The following is an 11,026-nucleotide window of genomic DNA, read 5'->3' as shown; positions in this document are numbered from 1 at the left end:
TTTAAGTGAAAGCTCATAAAATTATAAAGGGTAAGCTAATCTATATATTTCTTATTTAGAGTATTACCAAACACAGTAACACTTTAAATAGTAATGTTAGCTTATGTAATATGTATGCTAATGTAATAGTTTTACCTGCTCTACATCTTCATTGACCTTCAGGTGATACAAATTTGGAAAAACCACACAGAGTAAATGTTATTGAGTAATACGCAAAATGTTTATTGAAATGTTACAGTTACAAGTATTCAACAGTTCGTTCATATTTTATGAACTTTGTTGAACCGCTTCACTTGGATGTGGTCTCTCATTCAGCAGACTCACCCTGTAAAAATAAGAGACAAGTACAATTTACTTATTTAAAGATTTAAAATTGTATTATTGAACATTTCTTCTTGACCTTTAAGTGTGTTTAATGACATCCTACAGTTAGGTGTATATGCTTGGTTCTACATGCCTTGCTGGATCTACCATAGGTGAAATTGCCCGCACTATACATTAAAACTAAATGCTTGTGATCCCAAATAAAATGCTTGTTAACATTTTTCTGTGATATTAGCCACAAAGTCATTTTTTATAAATGTTATTAATTACCTTTCCAGCATCACGGCTCTTGGCTCTCAGCTTGTTGACCTGGGACTCAGAGATGTCAGCACGCTCCTGAGCTTCCTCCAGCTCATGCTGAACCTTCCTGAGCCTGGACAGGTGAGTGTTGGCCTGCTCCTCCTGTAAATGGTTTGGACTTGGTTAGTAAGGGCAGTTGTTGCCTCAACACCTCAAACTCTCCTATTATTGTAGTTGACTCACAGCCTCCTCAGCTTGTCTCTTGTAAGCCTTGACTTTGAGCTGCAGCTTATCTACCAGATCCTGGAGTCTGATCACATTCTTCTTGTCCTCCTCAGTCTGCAGAAATGATGAATTGTCAATAATGAGTGTCCAAAATCTTATTACGACTTATTATGTTATCTGTGTAGTGGATATCAAGTTTACCTGGTATGTCAGCTCCTTCACTCTCCTCTCATATTTGCGGACTCCTTTCACAGCATCAGCTCCACGTCTCTGCTCAGCCTCAACTTCAGCTTCCAGCTCACGGACCTGTGATATGGTGATTTTGGAAAATAACATTAATATGGTGAAGCAGGAGATAAAGTTGCCTTTATTGTACCCACTGAAAGTTTGATTTACATTCCTAACTTAACTTTACTTACCACTGTGTATACTGTATGTTGTATATTAATATAATACATACCCTGGACTCCAGTTTCTGGAGCTGCTTCTTTCCACCCTTCATGGCGAGGTTCTCAGCCTCATCCAGACGGTGCTGCAGGTCCTTGACTGTAACTTCTAGGTTCTTCTTCATTCTCTCCAGATGAGCACTGGTGTCCTGCTCCTTCTTCAGCTCCTCTGCCATCATGGCAGCCTGAAATGATAAATTGTGTCTAGTTTATTCTAAAAAAAAACAAAACAACAACTTTAAAATAAATTTAAAAGGCATTCAACAGAACCACATTAAGTTAACTCACATCAGTGATAGCCTTTTAGCTTTGTCCTCAGCATTTCTGGCTTCCTGAACAGCATCGTCCACCTCACCCTGGACCTGCACAAGGTCAGCCTCCAGCTTCTTCTTGGTGTTCAGTAGACTGGTGTTCTAGATGTTTAAGAAAAGTCATCTTTTATATAATATTTGTAATGGATTTTCAAAAATACAGTTTCTGGTTGATTATTGAAAACACACCTGAGAGTGAAGCAGGCCAACACGCTCACTAGCATCAACCAACTCCTGCTCAGCCACTTTGCGTCCTCTCTCTGTCTGCTCCAAAGCAACTCTCAGCTCCTCAATCTCAGCCACCATCAGTCCATTTCTGCGCTCCACCATGGCAACCTGCTCCTTCATGTCTTCCTGTCCTCTGACAGCCTCATCAAGGTGCAGTTGGGCATCCTGACAATGAAGAGGAAAAATGAGAAAACCTTCTTTACTCGTCAATGTATTTTATCTAACATTCACTCAAACCCACCTTGAGCTGTCCCTGGACATTCCTCAGTTGTTTCTGGGCCTCAGCAGCCTGCCTGTTGGCATGGCTCAGCTGAATCTCCATCTCATTCAGGTCACCCTCCATCTTCTTCTTGACTCTCAGGGCATCGTTCCTGCTCCTGACCTCAGCATCAAGAGTGCTCTGCATGGAGTCAATCACTCTCTGGCTGTTCCTCTTGATCTGCTCCATCTCCTCATCTTTCTCTGCCAGCTTTCTGTCAACCTCACCTTTGACCTGGTTGAGCTCAAGCTGGACGCGGAGAATCTTGGCCTCCTCATGTTCCAGTGTGCCCTTGGAGTAATTTCAACAATTATATCACCAAGAATTAGTGAATTATTACTCAGTGACTTAATTAATTTAATTTAACACAAATCAAAACAATTTTCTCATGTAGTGAGAAAAATAATAGGACATGATTACCTCTGCTTCCTCCAGTGCTGACTGAATTTCAGACTTCTCCGTCTCCACTGTTTTCTTTGCTTTCTCCAGTTCGTGGATACTCTTTCCAGTCTCACCAAGCTGCTCAGTCAGGTCTGAGATCTCCTCTGCAGGAAATAACAATACAAAACCAAAGCCAATTACACATTTAGGAGTTAGAACATAATCATTACTTTTTCCTCTTACAATAAGTATAAAGGTTAACATACGCTGCAGGTTCTTGTTCTCTCTCTTCATGGTCTCCAGGTGATCCAGAGTCTCCTCATAGGAGTTCTTCATCTTGAACAGTTCAGTGCTGAGAGAGCGAGCCTCCTTCTGGGCTCCTTCCAGCTCTGCCTGGCTCTCCTCATACTTTTGTTTCCATTCTGCAAGAACCTAGATTTGTATAGATTAATTAATTGATGGTTACAAATATAAATTAGTTTCTTCTGATAAATCTGTTACTCCTGATTCAGTTCAACAATTTACCTTATCAAAGTTCCTCTGCTTCTTGTCAAGATTAGCAGCCAGAGCATTAGCTCTTTCCACATCAATCATGAGGTCCTCCACCTCACCCTGCAGCCTCTGCTTGGTCTTCTCCAAAGAGGCACACTTGGAGTTCACAGCCTCAATGGATTCCTCAGCCTCCTGTAGACGCTGGGCAAGCTTTTTCCTGTAGTGAAGGAGAATTTGCTTATGTTTAGTTAGACAAAATCATAGCAAATATGATATGTGATAGGATATGTGTAATTATGATGTATGAAAAAGTAGAAATGATCAGTTTACTTAGACTCCTCCAGCTCCTCAGTACGCTGGATAGCATCAGTCTCATATTTGGTTCTCCACTGAGCCACTTCGCTGTTGGCCTTGGACATTGCTCGTTGCAGTTCAGCTTTGGCCTCCTGCTCTTCCTCAAACTGCTCTCTGAGCAGATCACAGTCATGGCGGGCTGACTGGACAGCGTGGGCCAGGGCATTCTTGGCCTTTGGAATCATCATCAGAGGAATGAAAGTTATAATTTATTCAACTAACATACTGTGGCACATACAGTATACAACAACAAACCCAATGGTGTTTATGGAAAAGTTATTTCATTTGGTTCATTTAATTCACTGACTGGGTTTCCTTAATTTTTGTTATGAGTGTTTGATCATATTTGTTTGTTCACAGTGTATAGATCCATCTTGCATTAAGGTTTTGACACAATACACATAAAAAAATCATGTACCTTCACTTCCTCCTCAATGTGTCTCTTGAGCTCTTCAATCTGCTGAGTGTAAGCCTGTTTGCCTCTGGTCAGCTGAGAAATAAGAGCTTCTTTCTCCTCAATCTGACGAGCAAACTCACCTAAATAACGAGATAGATAGAAGATTGGCTGGCTTCTTTTACAGATTTAATATAGCTGAAATTGCTTTCTACACATAAGTGAGATAAAAGATACATGTGAAATTGTATTTTTTTCTTTAAACAGAATGTTACAATACAAAACAACAAGTAACAAAACATAATAATGTAATATTATCACTTTAATACCAAAGTTATCTAAATCATCTCAACATTAATTATTGGATTATTTGGTTATTAGGCCACACCTGTACAAATCAGAACCCAATCATTATTTGAGAACAACTGGAATAATTTATCCGAACTTCAAAGAGGCACTAATTAATACAGTCTTAAACATCTTCATCTTTGGGTACAAACCATTTTCTGTCTGTAGTCTTGCCCTCTGTGCACTCAAGTCATTGAGCTGCCGAACGTTCTCATCATTTTTGGATTTGATTTCACTTAACTGGTCTTCAAGAGTTCGGCACAGTTTTTCCAGATTGCCCTGTAATTAAATGTAAAAAACATTTAAATGACATTAGCGTAGTACAGTGAACATGGAGATTAAATATTTACATTCACAATCTCATTATTTGTATGTGTGTTTTCAGTGCATACTTTTGCTTTAGCTACAGCCTCCATGTTGCTGCTGAGGTCATCAATTTCCATCTTGTACTCGCTCTTCTCCTTCTCCAGCTTCTGCTTGACACGCTGGAGGTTGTCGATCTGCTCTCCCAGTTCTGCAACACTGTCAGCCTGCTTCTTGCGCAGAGCTGCTGCTGTAGCTTCATGCTGCAGGGTGGACTCTTCAAGGTCACGACGCAGCTTCTGGAATTCAGCCTCACGCTTCTTGTTCATCTCAATCTGAGCGGCTGTTGCTCCACCAGCTTCCTCAAGCCTCTCACTGATCTCCTCAAGCTCCCTGGAGAGGTCAGCCCTCTGCTTCTCTACCTTAGCCCGAGCAGCCCTCTCAGCCTCAATCTCCTCTTCCAGCTCCTCAATACGGGCCTTGATTCCACAGTAGTAGGATTAAGCATGCTTAATTAACTTAACTATGTTATTTTGATTGACCTGCTGTAATATTAAAGTAAAGTAATGTTACCTGGAGTTCCTTAATCTTCTTCTGAAGCTGAGCACCAAGAGACTGTTCATCCTCAATCTTGCTGAGGAGCTGGCTTATCTCAAAGTCTTTCCTTGAGGAGGAGACAAAGAAAACATTCAGTAACATAGTTTCTACTTTTGTAGGTGTACATGTAGATGATTAATGACCTCACAGGTGAACTCACTTCTTGATTTTCTCGTCAGACTGCTGCTTGTCATTCTCCAGATCCATTATGGATTCCTGGGCAAGTTTCAGATCTCCTTCAAGCTTCCTCTTGGCTCTCTCAAGGTCCATGCGGAGCTTCTTCTCTTGCTCCAGTGAACCTTCAAGCTTTTGAATTAAAAAGTTAAATTGTACATTATATATTTTGTTCACTCAGATGAAAGTCACACATAAGACCCAAAGTTTTTACTTACATCGTCCACTTGCTGTTCAAGCTTTGTCTTGGCCTTGGTCAGAGTGTTGACTTTGTCTTCCTCTGCCTGAAGGTCATCCAGTGTTTGCTGATGGGCCTCTTGGAGAGCTTTCTTCTCCTTAGTTAGCTTGGCAATTGACTCATCTTGAGATGCCATCTCCTCTGTCAGGTTTTTCACCTTAAAATTGGATGAAAGTAAAACATTTTCCCTAAGTGTTTAGTAAATTTAAAGCACATGATAAAGTATTAGATTATGCATCTCAATATTTAGAAAATAAACAGCCAAAATGTATTGAACCTTGTTTTCTGTGGCATGTTTCTCCTTTTCCACTTTAGCCAGGGTGAGCTCCAAGTCATCAATGTCCTTCTTCAGCTCAGAGCATTCATCCTCCAGCTTCCTCTTCTTGGCAGTGAGCTCAGCATTGATTTCCTCTTCATCCTCCAGTCTCTCACTTGTCTCTTTGAGTTTGGCCTCGAGCTGGATCTTGCTCTTAATGAGTCCTTCACACCTTTCCTCAGCATCAGAGAGGTTCTCACCTTCCTATAGTTTGAGCACATAAATACATGGTATGATTTTGATTGAAACACCATTTAAAACTTCTACTCTATGCATTGTTTTATGTAACGCCTACATTCTTGGTAAGGCAAGTAAAACATTAAATTACCATTTAGATTCAGCCTCTCAAAAACGCCTAACAAAAAGATCAGTAAAAAGAACATTTACAAAAAAAATTCTTGTTTCTGAATCTTACTCACAGCAGCCACTTGCAGTTGCAGGTCATTCTTTTCCTGCAGCAATGAAACCATTTTCTCCTCCAGCTCCTTTTTCTTGGCCAGGGCAGTAGCCAGGTCTGACTGCATCTTCTCATAGTTCTCTTTCATCTGTTGCAGCTCCTTCTCAGTCTCAGCACTCTTCAGAAGAGGCTTAATCTTGAAGTAGAGATGCATCCATGGCCAGTTCTTCACATTCATGAATGAACGAATGTTGTACTGGATGGTGTAGATTGCATCTCTGCAAAATTAACATTAATATATTGTTGTGTTTTGCAATACATTGCAATATTTAGGGCAATTTAATATACTGGATTTAAATTTTACCTTCTCTCCATCATCTTAACAAACTCCTTCCTCATGAGGTATCCTCTGCAGAGAGCCTGAGTCATGGTTACCAGGGCAGCCAGTTTCTCATCTCTCATCTCCTCCAGAGTACCCAGCAGACCAGCTTTGAAGAACACCTATGTTGTTATGTGAAAAAACAGCAATCAGTACACAGAACAGTACAACAATAACTCAGATAATATTGTCTGTCCAAATTCACCTTAGTGTGTCCAAACTTATACTGAGTGTGGTCCACATCAATGGAGCCCAAAAGCTTCTCTGAAGCTTTCTTGTTGTCAATGAACTGTCCCTCAGGGATGACACTGGCATTTAATACTTTGTATCTACAAGAAAAAAACATTCTCATAATTATATTTGACATTTGTCTTGTATTTTTTAAATCATAAAATCAAACTGATCTGAAATTAATTTAATGAGCTTTAACTGGAAAATTCACCTCTGCTTAAAGTCACCATAGAGGATTCTGCTGGGGAATCCCTTTCTGCAGATTCTGATGCCTTCCAGCACACCGTTACATCTCAGCTGGTGGATGACTAAATGGTTTTCCATAAGACCTGAACATTGCACAAATAAGCATGTTTAATAAGCAGATTAATTTACAATAACTACTTTTAAAAGAGCAAAGATTAAACAAAAAAATATAAAAATTAAACCTGGGGTCTTTGTTTCATTGGGAATCAGACAGCGCACAAAGTGAGGATGAGTGCTCCTCAAGTTGGTCATCAGCTTGCCCAAGTTCTCCTGTGGATCATCAATGCAAAAAAGTTAGTCAATATTTTTTTAAGATGTAATTTTTTAAAGGATCCCGTATTGAAACAGTACATACTCTGAAAAGAGCAGAGACAGTCTGGAAGGAGCCACCCTTCTTTTTGCCACCCTTCTTACCACCACCACCAGCACCCTCTGTTTTTTTCAAGACAAATAAATAAATAACAACATTTTTTTCCTGCTCCTGTTTGTGTGCACATGAAAACCACGTATTTAACTGATTAACATGAATGTGCCGATTGTCAGTTTGACTCGTCGGCTTCTTACCATCAGCTGAAGCATGAGTTGCATACAGAAGAGAAAGCAGCTTGTTTGAAGACTTCTGGTAGAGCTGAACAACTGAGTCATTCAGTGGGTCCTTGTTCTTGTCCAGCCAGCCAGTGATGTTGTAGTCTACTGTACCAGCATAATGGACCAGGGAGAAGTGAGCCTCAGCCTTGCCCTTTCCAGGCTTGGGCTTTTCAAAAGCCTTGGTCTTGCCAAGATGCTGGTCATGCAGCTTGTTCTTGAAAGATACATCTGTAGCTTTGGGGAACATGCACTCCTCTTCAAGGATGGAGAAGATGCCCATTGGCTGAGAGGTTAAACATGTTAAACATTAACCAGCAGAAGCTACTAATTTAACACAAATTACGTAAGAGTCTTACAGAGTAGCTTCTTACCTTCTCAATAAGCTCAATGCAGGCAGCCAAGTCCATACCGAAGTCAATGAACTCCCAGTCAATACCTTCTTTCTTGTACTCCTCTTGCTCCAGTACAAACATGTGGTGGTTGAAAAACTGTTGCAGTTTCTCATTGGTGAAGTTGATGCAGAGTTGCTCCAAACTGTTAAACTGTAGTTATGGAAAGGTGTTAATTATCATGTCAACACAGTGATGACTTTTAACACTCTCAAAATTGTATTAACTACTCACATCGAAGATCTCAAATCCAGCGATATCCAACACTCCGATGAAGAACTGTCTTGGCTGTTTGGTGTCCAGCATCTCATTGATACGGACGACCATCCACAAGAACATTTTCTCATAGACAGACTTGCACAGAGCCATGACAGAATTGTTGACCTAGAAAATGGAGTAAAAGACTGTATACGTTTTTTACATTTTTTATGAAAATTGCATATTTTGAAACATTTTAGGTTTCCCAAAACATTTTACCTGTGGAACAGTTTGACCTTTGGTCACAAACTCATTTCCGACTTTGACTCTTGGGTAGCACAGAGCTTTCAGCATATCAGCTGAGTTCAGGCCCATGAGGTAGGCAATTTTATCAGCCTCTGATTGAAAGAAAGAATGTAGCACAAAGGTTTCCATTTATGCAAAAGATTAAGCAAGAATCTAAACTTTATATTTTTAAAGTCACCACTGAAAACAGTTCTAATGTAGAATATCTGTTGACAGTTCAATTACCACCTCATCACAAAATAGTACAGTTACCCTCAGTTCCATCAGGCTCAGCCTGCTCCTCACGCTGCTTCTGCTTGAATTTCATGTTGCCATGATGAATCACAGCACCAGTCAGCTTGTAGATGGCAACCTTCTCATCAGCGCTGAAGCCCAAGATGTCAATGGCTGTCTGCAATTCATGCACAGCAAATGCTTTTAGACAATCAGTTACTCTGACATTTATCTTTGTGTTATTCTAGAAAATAACTATTAACCTACATCTGTTGCAATAAACTCCTCTATGTCATTGATGCTTTTGACAGTGATTTCACCCTGACTGATCATTGGGTAGTCATAGGGGTTGGTGGTGATCAGAAGAGCCTCTGGAGGAAACGAAATGCATAAGTTGGGACTCTTATTTATTTGTTTATTTATTTGTCATATGTTCTTGTCATGTTGTGACGTACCTAGAAGCTCAGGCTTATGGCCAGTCATCAGCTGATAGAAGATATGGTAGCTCCTCTCAGCAGACAACTGGAAGGTGACACGAGACTTCTCCAGCAGATCTGTGAGTAGTTAGTTAGATGTAATGGTTTTATTACACAACCAATGCAAGACACTGCACAACTAATGAGAGTACTGCAAAAGGATAAAAAAAATGGAACTTACATGTTTCAATATCAGCGGAGGCCAACTTGCCACTAGAACCGAAGTGGATTCGAATAAACTTACCCTGAGAATTTAGCAGAAAACATTTTAGTTTGACTCGCTAACAAAATAAGAAAGTAAGAAAGTTACCTGAAGAGAAATATAATTAATACTTACAAAACGCGAGGAGTTGTCATTCCTCACAGTCTTGGCATTGCCATAGGCTTCCAGCAGAGGGTTGGCTGCTATGATTTGATCTTCCAGCGAACCCTACATACAGTAATTATGAGGTTATACAAAATAATACAACAAGAGATAAGCTTTTTAGCAGACAAATAATTTTACCTGCATTTTGCCAGGACCACCATCTGATTTCTTAGCACCAGCTACTGCAATTGTTGCAAAGTACTGGATGACACGTTTGGTGTTGACAGTCTTTCCTGCACCGGATTCTCCACTGGAGAATTAAAGCATAAACTTTACTCACTGAGATTTATACTCATGAAGTTTCTAAAAGTTGTCTTGACGAATAGTGTTATACTCACGTGATAAGGACAGACTGGTTCTCACGATCTGAAATACAAACACAAACACTTAGGTTAACTCTATCATGGAGATTGTGTGTTGTCTCATCCACTTTGAACTCTATGTTAATATGTATATAAATAATATGTCAATTCTCTGTTATTGTTAATCTTACCAGTGAGCATGAACTGATAGGCATTATCAGAGATTGAGAAAATGTGGGGTGGAGCCTCAATCCTCTTCTTGCCTCTGTACGCCCCAACAACCTGAGCATCGTACACAGGAAGCCACTTGTATGGGTTCACGACGACGCAGAACAGGCCAGAGTAGGTCTGTTGTATGAAAGAGAGAAACAACTTCATAGCTGATGCACAGCTTTCAGAAATACAACCTCACCACAATATAGAATTTAAGCTTACATAGATCATCCATGATGCAAAACGCTCTTTGAGGTTATACAACACAGCAGGCTCGTTGAGGTGGGTCATCATGGCCATGTCCTCAATTTTATCGAACTTAGGAGGGTTCATAGGATGGATATCATCCTCTTTTACAGTGGTAGTCTGAAAAGAAACAAACAATAAATTAAACATTGCAATTAAATATATACTAAAATATTACATCATGCTTTGGAGAACTGTCACGTTTGTCTTTTTCCATTTCTCTGTCCTTGTTAGGGTTATTTGTAGAGTTTGATTTTACACCTACCTTTCCTGTGAGTGTCTCAACTGTGGCTTTGCCACCCTCTCTTTTGATGAGTTTGCCCTTGACATACATGTCATCAGGATCAGTCACAAAGTAGGCTGTTTTGGCATCAAACGGAGTGTTCTGAGCCTCAATTCTCTCCTTCTCAGGCTTTCGGAGGTAAATGGCCGCAGGGCCATACTGCTCCATCTCCGCGTCTGTGCTCATGGTGGCACCTTAATTGACTGGAAATAAGGAAATGTCACACACACACCTCTGTTTTAATAAATGTTAACATGCTGTTAGGGGACTTTTCAGAAGAGGTGTGTTTTGTAGTCTTATAAAGCACTGTGAAGATTATTTACCTCCTTTGGTCCCAACAAAAGATGAAATACAATCAGGTCTGTTCTTTTGATCCTGTTGATAAATTTACAAGCTTGAATAAATTAACCAGTAGATTTACATTGATCTCAAAATATCTACTCAGATTTTTTAAACTGCTGATTTGCATTTGTGTATTCATTGACCTGTAGAACACAAATGTAAGAAAAAGGAATTTTGTGTAAATAAATGATGCACATAATCATTTGTGTAATCAATGATA

At 39.9% G+C, this 11,026-nt stretch overlaps 1 pseudogene; it reads right to left on the bottom strand.

Annotated features, from left to right (window-relative positions):
- Window positions 1–307: 307 nt before the first annotated feature.
- Window positions 308–10,650, bottom strand: LOC113156588 (annotated as a pseudogene).
- Window positions 10,651–11,026: the final 376 nt, after the last annotated feature.

Source organism: Anabas testudineus, chromosome 8 (genome assembly GCF_900324465.2).
Source record: "Anabas testudineus chromosome 8, fAnaTes1.2, whole genome shotgun sequence".
Lineage (NCBI taxonomy): Eukaryota > Metazoa > Chordata > Actinopteri > Anabantiformes > Anabantidae > Anabas > Anabas testudineus.
Note: the sequence above shows the minus strand (reverse complement) of the source record. Positions and strands in the feature narration are given on the sequence as shown.